This window comes from Schistocerca americana, chromosome 3 (assembly GCF_021461395.2).
Source record: "Schistocerca americana isolate TAMUIC-IGC-003095 chromosome 3, iqSchAmer2.1, whole genome shotgun sequence".
Classification (NCBI taxonomy): domain Eukaryota; kingdom Metazoa; phylum Arthropoda; class Insecta; order Orthoptera; family Acrididae; genus Schistocerca; species Schistocerca americana.
The window spans coordinates 426,697,656-426,720,212 of NC_060121.1; positions in this window are offsets into that span (position 1 = coordinate 426,697,656).

Below are 22,557 nucleotides of genomic sequence, written 5' to 3' on the forward strand. Positions count from 1 at the left end.
CTCAGCTGTTTTCCATAAAGAAACCCTTTGGTGTGTATTTTTGTTAGCAGCAAACTTTAACCCTTCATTCTGCAACATTTTTAGAGCGCCACACACACACACACACACACACACACACACACACACACACACACACACACACACACACTCAAACACAAACACATTGTTCAAGGACGTAAGAAAAAATTAATATATTATCAGTTTTGAAAAGGAAATTTTTTTACGCTTTGTGCTTATGCAAATCTGCGTGTAATTTATCATATTCAGTCACACGTGACACTTTGTACTTAACGCGAAACCGCATGGAATATGCACCGTTAATGAACAACAAGTATGGGAGATTAATGGTATACTAACGGAAATGGATGGATGGCATGTGTCTTTAGATATTATGGAATGCAAGTAAGCAATTTTTGTCTTTATTTAAATATAAGTTTACTTTGCACTTCTCACCCATGACAAAGGTGCAGTTAGGGCGTCTGCACATTTTCTTCTCCACAGCGACCAGTGATTAAGGGATCTGATCTTACATTCTTTGGAAATAACGATGATCCCTTATGTTTAAGCCTGTTTACCTCAACTTCGTGCTAGCTGTTGTGTCTCGCTTGTTTGCTCTGGGACCAATCAGACCTATAGTTTATGACAATTTAGTTCTAAACTTCTACTGGCTCATTCACGTGTCTGCTGTCCTTTTCCAGTGAGTATCTTTCTAAAGAGAATCCACATATTTATTACAATTGTTTCAATCATACGGAAAAACAAATGTAAGTACCATGTTTGAATCTAATCCTTATTCAACATCTAGCAGTGTTGGTATCTAATAAATCTACACTTCCGATACGTGAGTTGTAAACGGAAACAACAACAGGACGTGGTATGGTTCTGTGTTCTTCCTTCGATTTGTCCACCCTTTCCATTTCCGATTTTGTCAGCTCACCGAGAAAAGTAGACAGAAAAGAAACAATACTATTGTATTTATACAAAATGGAGTAAACGTCCACTTCGTCAGTGGTAGTAATGTATTCCTCAGAACACCCACGTACTTCTTTCTTCAGCTCCGTTTCATTTTCAGATTTACTGTTTGGTATTCTACGTATTTAATTCCCTTGGATCATTCCTATACATTAAGCCCCAGTCTTGAAAAGGTATACAACTAGGTCTACAGACGTATAATATTTGTCGAAATAGATCTTGTAGTTCTGATCCCTTGGAATTTCACTTAGGAGACAAATCAAAATTTCGAGATGCTCCAATATCTAATTCATTATCAAATGGAACACTTTGCTTTTTCCAAATGATTCTATTTTTCTGTATCTTTGGGTGTTTTTCAGAAGCTTTCAGTGCCGGTATAACAGCAACAAGTTCATTGGTATCATCCGCCAAAGAATTGTTTGAATTATGTGTAATCCTTCTAATAGTCTCAGATTCGTTATCACTACCTGAATATTACAAGTCACTTACAATAATAGTAAGAGCTTCATCCGAGTTGTCAAAAATCCAAGCCATCTTCACTGGTAGAGGGGCAGTCTAGAGCCATGAATTCTTCAGAAGTCATCGCTTTAAGCCTACTAAATTACACCACTCGAACTAACACAAAAAACTAGAAGAAAGCACACTGAATGAATCAATGAATTGTTATCGCTCGAGTATGGGTAGGAGTATTACTACGCACTGTTGCAAATATGCAAACAAAATGTATTCATGTAATACTTACGTGTTTATTAGCAGAAATTCAAGCTGAACTGAACTATGTGCTCTCCAAAGATTATAGAAGCACTAAATATATCTACATTCACGTAAACTTTCTTGCAACTACCAACAGTCACCACCAAAAGAGTGCCATTGCTACACGGAGCAACACACATTATTGCGTCATGGTCTCTGTAGCGCATTCTAGTGGCAGATTATTTTCAGTTAAATTCATAAAGCAATACTGCTCATTTTCGACGCAGTTTACAGTGTTAAACTTCAATAACAATGATGAAAAGAAAGTTGAAACTGTGCTTTGCACATCTGCAAAGCAGCACAGTGAAGTGTTAAACTTACTCTGTTGTTCGGTGCGACAATTGCAACACCTCTTGTGCCCTTGAACGACATTGTGACTAAGGTCACTTCGGACGTTATCTACGTCATAGCTCTTACGGCACCTGCAGTTTCACGCTGTCCTCATTACTTGAACTAACACTGCCAATTAATGTGTTTACACGTGGTACGCCACACACTATAGCACAGACTCGATCCCTTCTTGTTTCATAACATTATGGCGAATCATAAAATTAAATTATTCTATTACATCTCGTTTCAGGAGACTGTAAATAACGTACAAAAGAGTATCCTTACGAAGCTTTGTGTTCGATAATCATGACCTTGATTCCTGAGGGAGTTATTAACTGTATTTCGATATTAGTTAATGAAATGAACTATTTTACTACTAGGGTAATGTAAGTTCAGTCTTTCACCGTAGAAATTTCACTCTATGTCTTGTGTGACTTGAGTCTCAATCTCGGCACCATGTGTTTAATCATAGTTACTTTAACTCATTTCTTGTGGTCGTCAGCCTCCACGCTGTCCTCCACATTCCCCACTATCCCAATACAAATTTAGAGAGAACCAGATAGGGAACCCATTGGAGAAATTGACCAGTACAAGGATGTAGCCAAGATTTTGTCAAAAGAAGGGGGGGGGGGAGGGACCGATTTGTTCTGAAAATTTCCATATAGGACGATATTTTATTCGAAACTGATATCGGGGCTTTCACCAAGTGGGAATATAATCTCGTTACTTGGGAGTGCTGTACATTGGTACACCATTAAAAAATAGTTATGATCTAATCTCCCTTCACCAACCACGCTCGTTTTACAGTCTTTTTCTTTCAGTCTGGATTTGAGCTGAGGATATGATCAGGAATGCACGAGCGCAAATTTTCTGAGACACCTTGATTATTACTGATAGAGCTTTTGGAATAAAGAGATCTCTGTTCGACAGAGAAGCTAGAATAATTTTCGGTGCAGAAAATTCAAAGGATCTGGAATTACTCAACCTTACACTTTTCCAAGTTTTTTCATTTAAGTAAAAAATTTGGGAAAGCGTAATGTGTATGGATTTGGCACTTCTTGCAATGTAAGAAAAAAGAAAAATTATTTCCTACACCAAGTATATCCCAGTAGACAAATTCATGGGTCTAAATGAGGAGCATTTGGATTATTGTTTATTTGTCATACGGCTTTTAGTGCTGGGAGTCTCCGAAGAGCTACTCGGCTCGCCTTCAATGCAACTCTCTTCATTTAAGCAGAGGGCCTGGATATTTAAGGGAACTGTAATGTGTCAGGAAAGAAAGGTTTTCGGAAGGAATTGGCTGTGGCCTATAGTTAGGGACCAACCTCGGTATTTACTTAAACATGTGTTATCAGAGGATGGATTCAAGCCACATCGCCTCTCGAATCCAGCTCAGCTGCTCAACACGCAGAGCTACCCGAAGTTGGTGCCCAATTTTGAAAAGCTGGTAGTTGTACTTTGAACTTTGTTTCGAAATAAAATAAAGTGCATCACAACAAAAGATTAAATCCTGACATCGGGTGCTTTTTCTTCAATTGTGCATGTTTTGCCATCGGATATTGCATGAATGCGTATACATTTTAAGATCTGATTGTGCATAGAATTGCTGGCTTCAATTATTATGGTATTACAAGAGCCTAAACAGATTTTGATCGAAAGTTGGAGAGAGGGATGAAGGAAGCTGTCGGCTAAGACGAATTCAAGCAGCCTTCTGAAATTTTTTTTTAGAAACGAACGAACTATAGAATGTGCTGTCATCACTTACCCCATCCAGTCTCCGTAAATCCTTCCCCATCATGCCTTGCTGGAGTTGGTTTTCATAACTGTGTACCGCCGGGGGACCAGATATTTTGCCATTCCGGCTACTAATGATGGAATATTGAACACATTTTTTAAAGAAATGCAACCATCGTTCTTTGGGTCATATTTTTATTCATCAACGCGATTTTTGGGCGCCACAGCCAAATGCACCGGTATTTTTATGCACTGATCTTTATTTAACGTTATTTGTTATTATATTCAACGCTTCGCTGCCTTGCGGAAAACTGAAAATATTCCAACTCCAAAGTTCTGCCAACCTCCAAATAACGATTCCACTGCTAACATTAAACTGCTATGGGTGATAGGTAATTAGGCTGTTACAACAGCTAGCGGACACATCAGATTCGGTTTTTCTCTTCTGTCTTGTTACAGAATTATGCGTAATTAGAAACTGTCGCAAGAGCACTTAGCACAAAAAGAATGAACGGTAGCATTTACATAAAACTCAACAGCAAGTTAAAAAAAAAAAAAAAAAACTGAGCTCATGAAAGACCAAGAGTTGGTCTTGGGTAAAATAGGGATGGACGATGGCTGAGAGAGTTAGGGGTGTTCAGATCTGTTGTTTGCGTTGCTAACTACTGACAGTGTGTACCCCTTTTTCATCGTATGACTGAAAATCTAAATATCTTTTAGTTTCACTGCAAGGCAGTTACGTAGTATGTAATTTCATTTTGGTGATAGTGGTAGTCCGAACCCCCCACCCCGTGGCTATGTCCTTGACCAGTAGTGCCACAACTGAAGCGATGATGAAAACTCCAATTAAATGCACATCTCCCCTGCGTGACCCTAAGATATTCGCGTAGTGCCTCTAATAATGTCTACATAATGGTGTGTTTCCTGGTACAAAGTCGCTGACTGCAGGAAAGGTGTTGTGCTACGTTTGATGTAAATATCAGACCACTTTTTGTAACATGCAGTTTCAGTCTTCCATTGAAAATGTACTGCCACCCATGTGCTACTAACACCCAGCGATAAATCTCAAACCAGTCCATAGAAGCTTACATTTACCTTACACAGTTGTCGCAGATTGAGGGCACACCGTAGGTTCTGTTATCGGAGCAGTCCAGACACAAGCCACTTTATCTTACACCTCTGCAGGAATTCAGTTCACAGCCCACACTGTAGTGTCTGCATACATGTGGTGCAATAGGGCTGACGTCTTATCCTCATGACGGGACAGCGGTTGGCGGCGCTGCTATCTTGTTGCTACGTTGTTAAGTTAGACACTTCCACGTAGATGATGTCCTCGAAGGCTCTTTCAAACACCACAAGGACAAAAAGCACACATTTCCATTGAAAAAACCTTAATCGGGGTTATAATTAGGTAGTTATAAACCTTTAAATTTACTTTTCATGCCAGTAAGTTTATCACATTATCTCCTGTAAGTTAGTGGAAACGTACCACGATATGCTTATCGGATTTTTTTTTTGTATACTTGGACTGGTTATTCCTTGCCGACCCATCCTCTGTATAGAATTAATAGTTTGTCTTTGTCGTTTGTAAGTTCTGTATTATTTCCGATAATTAGTTTGACATGTACCATTGTTACTATGTTCGTATGTACGTTAATAAGAAATTTTGGTGACAAAGTCACACTTCTATAAATTAAATTTATGAAAATCTAGCTCTAAAAGATCTGTATATTTTCTCATTACTAAACACTTTCGTCACTCTGTTCAGACCCGCAGTCTGTAAAATTTGTAATTATATGAACTATAATACTATGAGGAATAATTCTGTAACTGTCCTTCATTCTTTTACTTCTTTGCTTTCTTTTTTATAACTAACATCTAGAATATTTGTTAAAATGTGCCTAACAAAAAAAAAAAAAAAATTGAAACACACGGGAGGAGAAGACAAAATGAAACTTCATGGGTTGTAAGAGGATGTGATATAAATTCGGTGATTACATAATACAGTGAAATTTTCAAAGAACTTGGCAGTATGAGCCGCCTTTTCAGTATGACGTTACACCCATGGCCTGATTCTTTCGGGACTGTGTTATATACCACTCTGTATTTTGTCTTGAGGTAAGTTGGTCCACAACTGTTGTGACTTATCACTGATATCTCGCACACTGATACTGAGATGGCGTTGATGTACGAGCTGCTCCCCAACACTCTCTGTTGAGGACAGACCTAACCTGTCTGACGACGGGAGTACATCAGCAGTACACAGGCAGTTCGAAGAGACATGTATCACGTTGGACGAGCACTGTCCTTTTGAACAAAACTTAAATTAAAAAAAGGCCGCAAAAAGCCACTAAAAAGTGAAAAAATGTATTTCCCCTTTAAGTTTAACTAGTAATATTTTGATGCACTATAGTACTTATATTAAACTCAAAGGGCCAATGTATATATTTCTTCAATTTTTAGACGTTTTTCGTGTCTTCTATTTTTTAATTTAAGTTTTATATCACGTTTCTAAAGCTTCATAGTTTACTAGTAAACACCTTACGGTCGACGTTCGAGCCCCAGGCTCAAACAAATACTTTCTGGGTCGAAACACAAAATTGCGACACGAGATCTTTTTCACTTGTGGGATACACGTGCTTCTTTTTGTAATTCATACATGTATTCATTGACTATGTTACAAGTTTATTTCTTTTCTTTATTATTATCTCTAAATAGTTCCGTACTGTACACTTAATTATTACCGGTCACTTCTTTTTATCTGTTTACTACCTGAGAAACACGGCGTCACCCAGTTTTCATTCATAGCTGCGCGTCCACGCCTGTATCGTGCAGCGTCTGGCCTTATGCTTAATGTTTATGACGTCATATGTCCTGAACTATGTATCATACAATGATGTAATTTTGTAGATACATTTAGCGGCATATATGGGTACTGTCTACGAAATGTGCTGCCAATGAAATTAGAAGCAACGAAGAAATAAATTTAAATATCATACTTGATGCGGCGGTTTTTCATATGTCTCATTGTTTATGACTTCATATCTCCTGAATTATGTGTCGTGTAATGATATACACTGAAGCGCCAAAGAAACTGGTAAAGGCATGCGTATGCAGATACAGAGATATGGAAACAGGCGGAATACGGCGCTGCGATCGCAACGCCTGTATAAGACAACTGTCTGGCGCAGTTGTTAGATCGATTACTGCTGCTACAATGGCAGGTTATCAAGATTTAAGTGGGTTTGAACATGTTGTTATAGACGGCGCACGAGCGATGGGACACAGTATCACCGAGGTAGCGATGAAGTGGGGATTTTCCCGTACGACCATTTCACGAGTGTACCGTGAATATCAGGAATCTGGTAAAACATCAAATCTCCGAAATCGCTGTGGCCGGAAAAAGTCCTGTAAAAACGGGACCAAAGAGGACTGAAAAGAATCGTTCAACATGACAGAAGTGCAACCCTTCCTCATATTGCTGCAGATTTCAATGCTGGGACATCAACAAGTGACAGCGTGTGAATCATTCAATGAAACATCATCGATATGGGCTTTCGGAGTCGAAGCCTCACTCGTTTATCCTTTATGACTGCACGACACAAAGCTTTATGCCTCGCCTGGACCCGTCAACACCGACATTGGACTGTTGAAAACTGGAAACATCTTGCCAGGTCGGACGAGTCTCGTTCCAAATTGTATCGAGCGGTTGGACGTGTACTGGTATGGAATCAACCTTATGAATCCACGGACCCTACATATCAACAGGGGACTGTTCAAGCTGGTGAAGGATCTATAATGGTGTGGGGCGTGTGCAGTTGGAGTGATATGAGACCTCCGATACCTCTAGATACGACTCTGACAGGTGACACGTACGTAAGCATCCTGTCTGATCACCTGCATCCATTCATGTCCATTGTGCATTCTGACGGACTTGGGCAATTCCAGCAGGACAATGCGACACCCCACACGTCCAGAATTGCTACAGAGTGGCTACAGGAACACTTTTTTGAGTTTAAACACGTTCGCTGGCAACCAGACTCTCCAGACATGAACATTATTGAGCATATCTGGGATGCCTTGCAACGTGCTGTTACAGCCCTGCAGGATTCGTGGTGTCAATTCCTTCCAGCACTACTTCAGACGTTAGTCGAGTCCATGCCACGTCGTGTTGCGGCACCTCTGCGTGCTCGGGGGGCCCGACACGATATTAGGCAGGTGTACCAGTTTCTTTGGCTCTTCATTGTTGTCTTGAACTTACTTTCATGGATACTGTCTGTAAAATGTATCTAGAATACAGTTAGCGGCAAATAAGTAATAAATTACATCGTCATGCTTCATCCGGCTCTTTTACTATGTGAAGAGCGGAGAAGAAGTGATGAATAAACATCTTTCCTCACATCATTTTCTAGGGGTTGTCAGCGAGAAAAAAATTCATAAAGTTTTGAAATTATGTGTAGAGTTCGTCGCAAGTCACTAGGTGAATTCACGTGTCGTGGGCTACGATTCTTTTTCGCCCCCAGCCCCACCACTTTGATAGGTAGGTGTTTCCTATCCCCAAAGTGATTATTGCATTACGGTAAGGTATATGTGTACCATGTTTTGTTATACACACAGTTTTTCAATATGTACGGATTCAGAGGAAAACATTGTGGACTAATAATTACAGAATTATAGGAAACAAAATTTGGAAAATGATCGGAAGAAATGGGTATATTTAGAGAAGTAAAAGAAAGTCGCTGAAACTGGTTAGATGACAACATATAAACATACTTACCTATGGTGTAAAACGGCTGAACTCTATTCACTCATTTTCTAAACTTTCAGGAGCTATGTATGGAATTAATTCAGAAGATGATCAAATGATAGGTGTAGAGATGACATTATTATGCGTGAGTAAAACATTAAAAATAATGAGTAGTATCAGAAATGAGATTAGTCACAATCTTATCAAAATTGAGCAAGAATTAGACGAAGTTAAGGAATTCCGACAAACTGTCTGTTGGCTTCTGTCTCGGGTTCTTCAGCCGACTTTTGCCAGCACTGGCTGGCATTTTCAAAGATTCACCCTCCATTCCTGGTGGTGGACTGGATCGCGACTACAGATTATATACACCTGATGCGCCTACGTCAACACCCTACTGCAAATCGACGTTAGTGATATAGGCCTGTAATTCAGCGGATTACTCCTACTTCCCTTTTTGGGTATTGGTGTGACTTCGTATTTAGATACGGATCTTTCTGTGAGTGAGTGGTTGTATATAATTGCTAAATATGGAACTATTTTATCTGCATACTCTGAGAGGAACCTGATTGGTATACCATCTGGCCCGGAGGCCTTGCCTTTATTAAGTGATTTAATCTGCTACGTTACACCGAGGATATTTACTTCTATGTTTCTCATCTTGGCAGTTGTTCCTGATTGGAATTCAGGAATATTTACTACGTCCTCTTTGGTGAAGGAGTTTCAGAAAACCGTGTTTAATAACTCTGCTTTAGTGGCCCTGTCATCAGTGTCTTCACCGTTGTTATCACGCAGTGAAGGTATTGATTGCGTCTTGCCACTGGTGTGAATTATGTATGACCAGAATCTCTTTGGGTTTTCTGTCATATTCCGAGACGGAGTTTCGTTGTGGAAATTATTAAAAGCATCTCGCATTGAACAACGCACTGTATTTCGAACTTCTGTAAAACTTTGCCAATCTTGAGAATTTGACGTTCTTTTAAGTTTGGCATTTTTTTTTCGTTGCTTCTGCAACAACGATCTGAGCCGTTTTGTTTACCATGGGGGATCAGCACCATCACTTATTAATTTATGTGGTATATATCTCTCAATTGCTGTCGATACTATCTCTTTGAAAACATTCCACAACTTTTCTACATTTACATGATCAGATCGAAAGGAGTGAAGACTCTCTCTTAAAAAGGCGTTAAGAGCATTTTCATCAGCTTTTTTAAATACATATGCTGTGCGTTTCTTTTTGATGGTTGTAGGTGTTACGGTATTCAGCCTAGCAGCAACTGCCTTGTGGTCGCTAAACCCTGTATTCGTCACAATACTCACTGTTTATCCAGGATTATTTATTGCTACAATGTCAAGTATGTTTTCGCAAACATTTACGCTTCGAGTGGGCTCATGAACTAATTGTTCAAAATGATTTTCTGAGGAAGCATTCAGTACAATTTCGGATGACGTTTTATACCTGCCGCTGGCTTTAAACGTGTAATTTAATTTTTCCAGCATACCGAGGATAGATTGAAGTAACCACCGACCATAATTGTATGAGAGGGATACTTGTTTGAAATGAGACTCAAGTTTTCCTTGAAATGTTCAGCAACTATATCTTCTGAGTCGGGCGTCGGTAAAACCCTCCAATTAATAGTTAAGTCCAATTGCCAGGTATAACCTCTACCAATACTATTTCACGCGAACTATCTACTTCAATTTCGCTACAAGGCAAACTACCTCTAATAGCAATTAATACTCCACCACCAACTGTATTTAATCTATCCTTTCTAAACACTGTTCGCTCGATTGAAAAAATTTCGGCTGAACTTATTTCCCGCTTTAGCCAGCTCCCTGTACCTACAACTATTTGAGACTCAGTGCTTTCTATTAGGGCTTGGAGCTCTGGTTCTTTCCCAACACAGCTACGACAATTTACAACTACAGTAACAATCGTTACTACAACTACCTTACTGTGTTTTACCTGCCCACTTTTAGACGGACGTCCCTTCTGTGGTTCCCTGAGACCCTCTATCCTAAAAAAAACGCCCAGTCGCTTCCACACAGCCCCCGCTACCCGTGTAGCCGCCTCCTGTGAGTAGTGGACTCGTGACCTATTAAGCGGAACCCGGAAACCCACCACCCTATGGCGCAAGTCAAGGAATCTGCAGCCTACACGGTCACGGAACCTCCTGAGCGTCTGATTCAGACCCTCCATTCGGCTCTGCACCAAAGGACCACAGTCGGTTCTATCGACGATGCTGCAGATGGCGAGCTCCGCCTTAATCTCGGAAGCAAGACTGGCAGTCTTTACCATTTCCGCTAGCCGCCCGAAAACAGACAGAATCTGCTCCGATCCAAAGCGACACACATCATTGGTACCGACATGAGCCACCACCTGCAGTTGGTTGCACCCTGTACTCTTCATGGCATCCGGAAGCTCCCTTTCCACATCCGGAATGACTTTCCCCGGTATGCACACGGAGTGCACACTGGCTTTCTTCGCCTCCTTGGCACCCATGTTCCTGTCAGAAAGGTCACGGTTCGAAGTAATAGACGGAAAGTCATCGAGCAAAACAGAAGTAATACCCGGCGTTCCCCAAGGGCCTCTATTGTTCCTGATCTATATTAACGACATAGGGGACAATCTGAGTAGCCGTCTTAGATTGTTTGCAAATGATGCTGTCATTTACCGTCTTGTAAAGTCATCAGATGATCAAAACGACTTGAAAATGATTTAGATAAGATATCTGTATGGTGCGAAAAGTGGCAATTGACCCTGAATAAGGAAAAGTGTGAAGCTATTCACATGAGTACTAAAAGAAATCAGCTAAATTTCGATTACGTGATAAATCACACAAATCTGAAGGCTGTAAATTACAATTACAATTACAAATAACCTAAATTGGAACGATCACATAGATAATATTGTGGGTAGAGCAAACCAAAGACTGCAATTCATTGGCAGAACACTTTGAAGGTGCAACAGGTCTACTAAAGAGACTGCTTACACCACACTCGTCAGCCCTATTCTGGAGTACTGTTGTGTGGCGTGGGTTCCGCACCAGGTGGGACTGGCGGATGACATCGAAAAAGTACAAAGAAGAGCAGCTCGTTTTGTATTATCTCAAAATAGGGGAGATAGTATCACGGACATGATACGTGAATTGGAGTGGCAATCATTAAAACAAAGGCGTTTTTCATTGAGACGGGATCTTCTGGTGAAGCTTCAATCACCAGTTTTCCCTTCCGATTGCGAAAACATTCTGTTAGCATCCACCTACACAGGGATAAATGATCATCACGATAAAATAAGAATAATTGGGGCTCGCACGGAAAAATTTAAGTGCTCGTTTTTCCCGCGTGTCGTTCGAGAGTGGAATGGTAGGGTGACAGCTTGAAGGTGGTTCATTGAACCCTCTGCCAGGCACTTTATTGTGAATAGCAGAGTACTCACGTAGATGTAGATGAAAGGGTTTTTCCGTGGGCATTTCCGGTGCAGTTCTCCCCTTGCTACCTGCAACGGTCGGTCGCTGCAGCACGGGTATCCAGGATTAGTTGACCTAGAGGCTTTCATGTTTCTTATGTTTGTGTATTTCTACAGCTTCTCTGAACAAGCGGGTGTGATAGCCCTTCTCTACAGCCAGAACTTCCCCGTCTGCGAATGTTACTATGTGATCGGTCTCCACCAAGGCCGATTTCTCCACCTGCCACAACCTGCAGCAACGGATACGTTCAGTGATCTTGGAGCTGCTTGATCGTCCGGTCGTTTCAGCATGCACTATTCCGCATATACATGGCGTGCAGTATATTTACGACTTTGCAAATAGGTCCCTTTTTTCCTTTGCTGATCTGAGACGCTCTTTTATCTTCTTTGTCGGTTTATAAATAGTCTTTACGTCGTGTTTGCGCAGTATACGCCCGATTGTCTCCGTCACTCTGGGACTGTATGGCAGAAAGGCCGTAGCCTAGAATTCTTTCTGCGATGTAGCACTTCACCGAATGTTTGGTTCTGTGACACTTCTTCTGTAACAGTTGTAGTACCCATTGCTGCTCAGAACGGTTTTCAGGTATTGCGTCACGCATCGGAGGTGCTTCGGCTCACACATCCATTTTTCTCGCGTTACGAGTGCATTAATCATCACAAGATGCCGTGTGGTCACGAATAGAGCACTAATGCAGATAGTGTAGAAAAAATTTCTGCATTTCCGTCTATAATCATAAACTTGTTATATCGTTAGTTTACCAGTTTCGGTTAGCAATCATAGCCTTCAGATACGTTTAAAAACATGCCCTAAAATTATGGAGCCATAGTGACATCACCGTGCTGTGACAGTGGGATATCAAACCCGTTGTTTTGCACTGCGGCGTGCGCACTGGCGAACGGGGCGCAACGGGACGAAGAAAATTTGGTCGGAAATCGCCGGCGACATCCAGAATCGTCATTTTTCCGTTTACCGTCCTTCTTTAGTTACTAAAAATCATGGAGATATGTTCTGTCTTTGAAACGAATTCAAAGGTAGATTGTTTTTCGCCATACGGGTTTCGCTTCTTTTATTTCTGCATCATCCTCAGTGACATGTAATACGTTTATACGCTGTGTATCTGAAGTGAATGTAGAAAATGAAATGCCTGGTACAGTTGGTCATAACAATCATATTCCGCATACCAATCCATGTGCACATCCCTTAACGTACGGCGCTAGGTATTGCTGAACAGTGTTGCGCTTCGCAAGAGGGTTGGCACACAACATGCCATCCGAGCTGTCATGGTAACAGGTCTACAGAGAAAGGATTTCAATTTATTTGCGACATCGAGGTAAAAGAGACACCTGGTTGCAGTTTCATGACCTTTATTCGCAAACTCCGTAGTCGACAAAGTTGCGGATTTTGTAGGCGGAACAACACTTTGGGTTTTCCGCCTCTTACTGCGACGTGAACGCGTTTCTTTTGGCTGTGCCAGTGTGTGCCTACTTGATAGGTGTTGCATAGGGTGAAGTACATATACAAACTGCGGGGTATGGTTCACTCTGCGTCAGTTTGTCATAAAATGGAAACACTCCTGTGTCTGTTACTATGTGTAGCGAATAGGAAATGGACCGCGCTGCTGCTACGGTCGCAGGTTCGACTCCTGCCTCGGGCATGGATGTGTGTGATGTCCTTAGGCTAGATAGGTTTAAGTAGTTCTAAGTCTAGGGGACTGATGACCTCAGATGTTAAGTCCCATAGTGCTTAGAGCCATTTGAACCATTTGAACAGGAAGTGGACCGCTGTTCTTGTGAGGAACGGGCAGACTTGTACTGCGAGTACGGGGCGGCGTATGGGAATACTCAAGCTGCCCAACATTTCTGCTTTCGGCGGTTTCTGAATCGTAGAGTGCCAGATACACACACATTCACTGCCATCAAAAAAATGGCTCTGAGCACTATGGGACTTAACTTCTAAGGTCATCAGTCCCCTATAACTTAGAACTACTTAAACCTAACTAACCTAAGGACATAACATACATCCATGTCCGAGGCAGGATTCGAACCTGCGACCGTAGCAGTCACGCGGTTCCAGACTGTAGCGCCTAGAACCGCTCGGCCACACCGACCGGCAACTTCCATCTGTAGGTCCGTACGAGAGACAGGTCCGTTTGAGGTACGTTTTCCACTGACGGGTACTCGTAATGACACACGTGATTTTGAGGCCAACTTCGAAACTCGGTGTATTCATTTTTCGTTGCAGGTGCGAAGACCAGGGCTTGAATAGGAGGCGTTAGCACTGTTGGAAAACACACCGTCAACAAGCTCGCGTTGTGTTGCATGAGAAATGGGTGTAAGCCAGCCCACAAATTGGCAAGTGTGTCATGAAGATGATTTGCACCCCTAACGCTTTCATAAGGTTCATGCCCTCAACCCAGACGATTTTCCACTTCGAATTGAATTCTGCCAGTGGTTTTTGCAAAGGTGAGCCGTTCATCCCGTCTTTCTGAACCATGCACCTATTACGGATGAGGCATCTCTTACGAGAGGGGATATGTCCAACGGCCACAATCAACACTGTGAGCATGGGAAAATCCGCACGCGGCCTTTGTTCGTGGTCACCAAGGTCGCTTCACTGTCAACATTTTGGCCGGATGGGTAAACGACAATCTGGTCGGTCCGTAGACGTTCCCTCAGCGGCTGAACGCGATCGGATACTTAATCCTTCATCTTTTCACGAGAAACCCTGCCAGAGTTATTGGAACATGTTCCATTAAAAGTGCTACAGCGAATGTGGTACCAACACTATGCAACTGCGCACTTCGCCCATACAGTCCGAATGCAGTCGGATGAAACCTTTGGTGAGAACTGGATAGGACGCAATGGCCTGGTGGCACGACCTGCACGTTCCCCCGACTTGACACCCATTGCTATTTTTTGCTGGGGCCGCCTGCAATCTGTTGTCTACGAAACACCGATGGAGACTGATGAAGAACTGACAGAGCGCATTATGGGCAGCCTCCGAAGCAATTTCCAGTATGCTAGGAGTATGTCAAAAGAGGGCGACAGTCATTCTAAATTCGTTGCACTGCGTGCATTGAAGCAGGAGGGCGTAATTTCGAGCATTTTTGTAACTTTTTCCAAAGAAATATTATAAAACTTCATCCTGACTTATGTTTTTCCTTGATGCCACAAATACACTGAAAACGTTGCACTGCAGACTTATTACCATGACGGATGGGTTAGCATTGGCGTGTGCGCGATGCTGTTCAAAGACGCCTAGCGACGTATACGCTGAGGGGTGCGGACATGGGTTGCTGTGCAAGATATTTTTGTTGTGGCCGACTGCACCAGCTCTCTAATTATCTGCATTCATTTCAGATACACCCTGTGAGCCGCGGCACCGTGGAGTTAGTAGACTGTTCTGTATGGCGCCACTGGCTGAGGTGTAGTATCGACTATCCCTCTTGTTGCCTCATTGCCAACATCAGTGAGGAAGAGTTGGTATCTGTGGGTTGTGTCCTTAGAAGGTCTTTGCTTGCCGATATATATATATATATATCTAAAAGTCAGTATACATTTGAAAACTGAATAAATCACGGAATAATGTAGATAGAGAGGTACAAATTGACACATATGCTTGGAATGACATGGGGTTTTATTAGAACCAAAAAAATACAAACATTCAAAAAGTCTCCGACAGATATCGCTTCATCTGATCAGAATAGCAATAATTAGCATAACAAAGTAAGGCAAAGCAAAGATTATGTTCTTTACAGGAAATGGTCAATGTGTCCACCATCATTCCTCAATAATAGCTGTAGCCGAGGAATAATGTTGTGAACAGCACTGTAAAGGATGTCCGGAGTTATGTTGAGGCATTGGCGTCGGATGCTGTCTTTCAGCATCCCTAGAGATGTCGGACGATCACGATACACTTGCGACTTCAGGTAACCCCAAAGCCAATAATCGCTCGGACTGAGGTCTGAGGACCTGGGATGGGAGGCCAAGCATGACAAAAGTGGCGGCTGAGCTCACGATATCACCAAACGACGCGCGCAAGAGATCTTTCACGCGTCTAGCAATATGGTGTGTTTTTATTTTTGGTTCTAATAAAACCCCATGTCATTCCAAGCATGTGTGTCAATTTTTACCTCTATCTACATTATTCCGTGGTTTATTAAGTTTTCAAATTTATACTGACTTTTTAATCACCCGGTATATACGGGGTTCGCTGACCCGAGAGAGAGAGACAAGAAATTTGGGGATTGCCGGTAGCGTCTCGAAAAGAGGTGGTCATGAGGTCCGAGCGGCCGAAGCCACGAGCTGTGCAAGGAGGGCTTGGGCAGAGCAAAGATACCGGAGTACTTCACAGGGGGTCAGCGTCGACTACAAGCAGCAGGCCAACATCCCGTCGGTTGGTTGTCAACGTTCGTGTCGGACGACCGCTCGTGGCCTGGCTGCCGTCTTCTACCTGGCTTTCATCGGCACCACTCAGTAACCACTGCGACGCACCGTGGATCCATGAAACTGCTTGCTGATAAAGGGGAGTAACATTCTGTCATCCTCGTGGTAATTTGTTTCATTGTCTACCTGCCCTCCTTACTATTTTCTCGTTTTTTCCCGATCATTAATGTTATAATTAATCAGCTCTTGGTGGTAAATACAGCCGGAACAATTGTACTAAGGTACAGGTTGCCGTTAAACAAAAGAGGTATTTCGTTCTTAAAACGGCATCAACTTGAGTATGAACTGAGCATTACGAACAAAATGTTCGCGGTGCGGTGGGGGAGCCAGCCCACGGGCAGCGTTGTCAACACCACTGTGTCAGCACGGTTGGTGAGGTGAGCCAATATTTACAGACTCTTATAGTAGCATTGAATCAGTTACAAGAAAATCTCTCCTTTCTCCAGAATAATCAGCAAATCGTGAGGTAGATGAAGCGCATTCATGCACAATTAGTCCTCCTTGGAAATAAAGTAAAGGATCTTAAACTTGTAGAACCGAGCCCTGATCAGTTAGCACTTACCATCCAGTTAAACAATCTTGTGTTTGATTTGCAGATCCAAACTGTGGCTTTAGAATTAGAAAGTGCGGCTGATACAAATAATATAGACTGTGTTTCTGACAATCCAATAGTCGAATGTGGATCCGTCGACAGAGGTCTAAGTGATCGGTCTGGGGAATATTTTGCCCGTCTCACTAACCCAATGATGTGTCTCATAAATAGTATTCGGGAATTGTCAATTGAAACCATAGAAAATATGCAACAGATATTGTGGCTACTAGTTAAGTTTGAGTCGCATGCTGACGCATTAAGGATCCTCCATCACTGTACCTGTTAGCACGTGGTAGTTTAAGTAATATGCTATCCGAAACCTTACAGCAGGGGAAGACGACCGGGCAACTGAGGCAATCGGTCGTGGAGGGTTAGTTATCAGACCGTATGCGCAAAGAGCTATAGTGTATATATTTTTGACGCGTGAAGGACTCCCACGAATCGTTGTTTGAATATGTAGAGCGGGTTAATGAGGCAGTATCAGCACTACGAATGGCTGTTCCCCATGCGAATTTAGTTGCTAATGTCTTGGAAGGTATTCGGCCTGAAGATAGGTCTCGGATCGCACTCTTTCCTCGTCCGGTCACCCTTCGTGAGTTATAGAATCTTGTTAAGTCTGTTATGAAATTGTCTTTTGCCGAAAACTAATGAAACGAGTTAACGAGGGGACATGAAGACTTATCTAGCTCCGGTCCTGAAGGTAGCACGGTAGGTAGAGCGCGCGGTTCAATGAAATCAGCCGCTTGTTTTAGATGCGGCGCAAGTAACCATTTAGTACGGGGATGCCCGGTTCCAACGACACCTCTCGCTGAGAAACGACACCAGACGTGGGCGGGGTCGCATCCTCAGAGATAGGGGTGGTGTAGTCGTATACAGGCAGCCACCATATGTACCTTACCATTTGTTTGTGCGGCTATAGGGCATGAACGGTTGTGTGGGTTACTAGATTCAGGCAGCTCTGTGTCACTCCTTAATTACGAGTGGTTTATTGAATGTGGACATTTATGTAGATTATCTCCATACGTCCCTTGGTTGAAAGTGTCGAGTGGCCAATGGCCAAGAGTTGCCTCTGTGTGGGAAGTGAGGGGAAATATCTCCGTGTGTTAATTTTCATGGCCTGTCAAGTTTTTATTAGTTAAGGGACTGGTGCCTGACATAGTTCTAAGGCATGATTTCATCCGTGAGACCGGTATGATGTTAGATTTTGGTACCCGGACCTTTTATTTCAAATTTTCCCCCAACGATAGAATAGCCTTTTGTTCATGAGCTCATGTGGGGATGGGACGTGACACCAGCAGTAACACGTGCCTTGGGGTAGACCACCTCTCTAGTCAACAAGGGAAACACTTTATGAACTTCTGGGTGAATTTATTGACGTACTTTGTGACAGGTTGGGAGTCACAGACGTAATTAGATACCACATTCGTGTCGTGGATGACGTGCCGGTTCGCCAGTCTCCATATCGCTTGTCACCACCTAAGATAAAGATATTGCAGCACAAAATTGAGGGCTTATGAAAATACGGAGTTATAAGACCGTCCATCACATCCCTATGCTTCCCCCATTTTCTTGGTATCTAATGATAAGGGGAAGGATTTCCGACCTGTGGTTGATTACAGGCTTCCCAATAAGAAAGTGATCTGGGAATTGGTGCCAATGCCTGATCTCCGCAACTGTTTTACCTGGTTTTCTGGAGTATCTTGGTTTACAGTACTAGACCTTAATCAGGCTTATTACAAGGTACCTTTAACGGAGGAATCTAAGCACCTCACCGCCTTCGCCACGTACTGGAACTTCAGTCTGGAACCGCGTGACCGCTACGGTCGCAGGTTCGAATCCTGCCTCGGGCATGGATGTGTGTGATGTCCTTAGGTTAGTTAGGTTTAAGTAGTTCTAAGTTATAGGGGACTGATGACCACAGATGTTAGGTCCCATAGTGCTCTGAGCCATTTTGAACCACGTGCTGGAATTCATATGAGTTCAACTGGGTTTCATTCGTTTTGTCAACCGGTGCAACAGTTTTATCCTGTTTATTGGATAAAATTTTAGGTAATCTACAGTTTAATTGTGTCTTCAATTATTTGGACGATGTGGTCATATTTAATGCCTCCTTTTAAGAGAATTTAGAACACATCCGAAAGGTACTATCCAGACTCAGGGATGCGGGCTGACTGTGAAACCCTCAAAGATAACCTTGGCTAAGCGCCAAGTGTCATTTTTGGGTCACTTGGTGTCTGGGGACGGAGTTAGCATTGATCAGGAACGCACTAAGGCGTTAAGGAATTTTTCGCAGCCACGAAATAAAAGGGAGGTCGCCCGATTTGTAGTAATGGCTAATTATATACGCAGATTTGTCCCAAACTTTGCGCAACTTGCACTTCCGATAAATTTGTTACCCAGAAATAATGAGAAATTCGTTTGAGCTGAAAGTCAGCCGGCAGCCTTTGAAGGAATTAAAACTCCGATTGCCAACCCACCGGTTTTCGCCGTACCTGACTTTGTGGTCCAGACTGTTGCTTGCAATGCTGGTGTGGCGGCAGCTCTTTTACAGGAAGATCGAGATATCAGGCGTCCGTTAGCTTTTGCTTCCCGTCGTCTGGAGGGGCTCAATCACTCGATATGTAAGTGCGAAGCGTTAGCTGTATTATTTGCCCTGGAAAAATTTCGGCTCTATCTCGAACATCGGGAATTAGACCTAGAGACGGATAATCAGGCCCTTAGTTGGGTCCTAGCTGATGCTAGGAAGACAGGGAGTACCGCGATATGGGCAGTCCGCATTTCGGCTTTTCATTTTAAGATTCGGCACGTTAAGGGATCTGATAATCAGGTTGCTGACGCCCTTAGCAGGATGTTCCAACAGCACGAGCTTGATGAGGAAACGCAGGACAGTCACCTGGTGTGTACGATCCTTACCGATGTACACCAGCTATTTAATAATTTAAAAACTGAACAAGAACAAAACCCGTGGTAAGGGAGCCTCAGGAAGCAAATACTAGGTCGTTTAGACAATTCTGTTTTGACAATGGGATGACATGTTACCCCCACACCTTATTATCCTCAGGCTTCCTTTGCCGAAAGAATTAACCACAACTTGAAGTCAGCATTATTTACAACCAGAAATTACCCAAGAAGTGGGATACCACCTTGCCCTGGTTGAACTTAACTTTTAACTCTGCGCGGCGTGAAGCATCCCAGGCCACCCCAGCTAGCCTAATGCTCGCATATTTCATGAATTCACCGCTCTCCAATTTATGGGAGATAAATGATCTTTTACGTCCTCCGGAGGTTCTTAGGGAGAAATGGGGGCGAGCCCGGGAAAATATTAGAAAGTCTCACTTTCGTCAGGTCTGTCGCTATAATATAAACAAGCACCCCTTTCAAGAGAACGTTACTGGGGGGACTTCCCGGGATAAACGCTTAAGGAAGCTTGCCCTGCGCTTCCTAGGTCCATATTCAATTGTGAAAATTTTAAGCATACTCAAACTTTTGGTCAGGGATCTGGTAAAGGGGAAGCTCATAATCATCATCCGAGTCAGATGAAACATTGCACCGGAGTGATTTGCTCTTAGGCCGAAGGGAGGCTTGTTCAGGTTTGAGAGGGGGAGGTTGAGCCGTGGCGCCATTGACTTAGTAGGCTTTTCTGTATGGCGCCACTGGCTGAGGTGTAGTATCGACTATCCCTCTTGTTGCCTCATTGCCAACATCAGTGAGGAAGAGTTGGTATCTGTGGATTGTGTCCTTAGAAGGTCTTTGCTTGCCGATATACAGGGTGTTACAAAAAGGTGCGGCCAAACTTTCAGGAAACATTCCTCACACACAAATAAAGAAAAGATGTTATGTGGACATGTGTCCGGACACGCTTAATTTCCATGTTAGAGCTCATTTTAGTTTCGTCAGTATGTACTGTACTTCCTCGATTCTGATGATCAAATTGTAAATTTTCACAATCAACATGTGTGGGCTGACGAGAATCCGCACGCAATTGTGCAATCACGTCATCAACACAGATTTTCTGTGAACGTTTGGGTAGGCATTGTTGGTGATGTCTTGATTAGGCCCCATGTTCTTCCACCTACGCTCAATGGAGCACGTTATCATGATTTCATACGGGATACTCTACCTGTGCTGCTAGAACATGTGCCTTTACAAGTACGACACATCATGTGGTTCATGCACGATGGAGCTACTGCACATTTCAGTCGAAGTGTTCGTACGCTTCTCAACAACAGATTCGGTGACCGATATACTGTAAGAGGCGGACCAATTCCATGGCCTCCACGCTCTCCTGACCTCAACCCTCTTGACTTTCATTTATGGGGGCACTTGAAAGTTCTTGTCTACGCAACCCAGGTACCAAATGTACAGACTCTTCGTGGTCGTATTGTGGTCGTCTGTGATACAATACGCCATTCTCCAGGGCTGCATCAGCACATCAGGGATTCCATGCGACGGAGGGTGCATGCATGTATCCTCGCTAACGGAGGACATTTTGAACATTTCTTGTAACAAAGTGTTTGAAGTCACGCTGGTACGTTCTGTTGCTGTGTGTTTCCATTCCATGATTAATGTGATTTGAAGAGAAGTAATAAAATGAGCTCTAACATGGAAATGAAGCGTGTCCGGACACATAAGACATTTTCTTTCTTTGTGTGTCAGGAATGTTTGCTGAAAGTTTGGCCGTACCTTTTTGTAACACCCTGTATGTACGGGGTTCGCCGGCCCGAGAGGGAGGCACGAAATTTGGGAATTGGCGGTAGCGTCGCGACAAGAGGTGTTCTCGAGGTCAGAGTGGCCGAAGCGACGAGCTGCGCAAGGAGGGCCTGCCCAGAGCGAAGATACCGGAGTACTCCACCGCGGTCAGCGTCGACTGCAAGCAGCGGGCCGACATCCCGTCGTAGCCTGGCTGCCGTCTTCTACCTGGCTTTCATCGGCACCACTCAGTAACTGCTGCGACGTACTGTGGATCCACGGGACTGCTTGCTCATAAAGGGGAGTAACGTTCTGTAATCCTCGTCGTAATTTGTGTCATTGTCTACCTGCCCTCCTTATCATTTTCTGGTTTGTACCCGATCATTGACGTTATAATTAATCAGCTCTTGCTCGTAAATACAGCCGGAATAATTGTACTAAGGCACAGGTTGTCATTATACAAAAGAGGCACCTTGTGGTCAGATTTAGCTGTTAACCGGTTCAATTATTTGATTGTAACTGCGTTTCTCAGTCATTAGTTATAATCTGAACTACGTGTTGTACTAAGTTGCTCGTTTCTGTGTTTGAAAGACCGGATAATTATTGATGTATTTTAGCTGGATCTTGTGGTTCCTCCGAGTGAGTTCTCTTGTAATAAGTGTTCACAAGTAACGTTTTAAGACGTACCTTCAGAGCGGTCTTAATAACTGACAATCAGTTTAACTTTGAAAATATTAACAGCTAACTGTCACCAGGGCTTTAGTCAAAATAAAACTGTCAGAAGGGACGGGTGGGGATCCAGTCGCACCTTGGTTGCCGATTGAAATT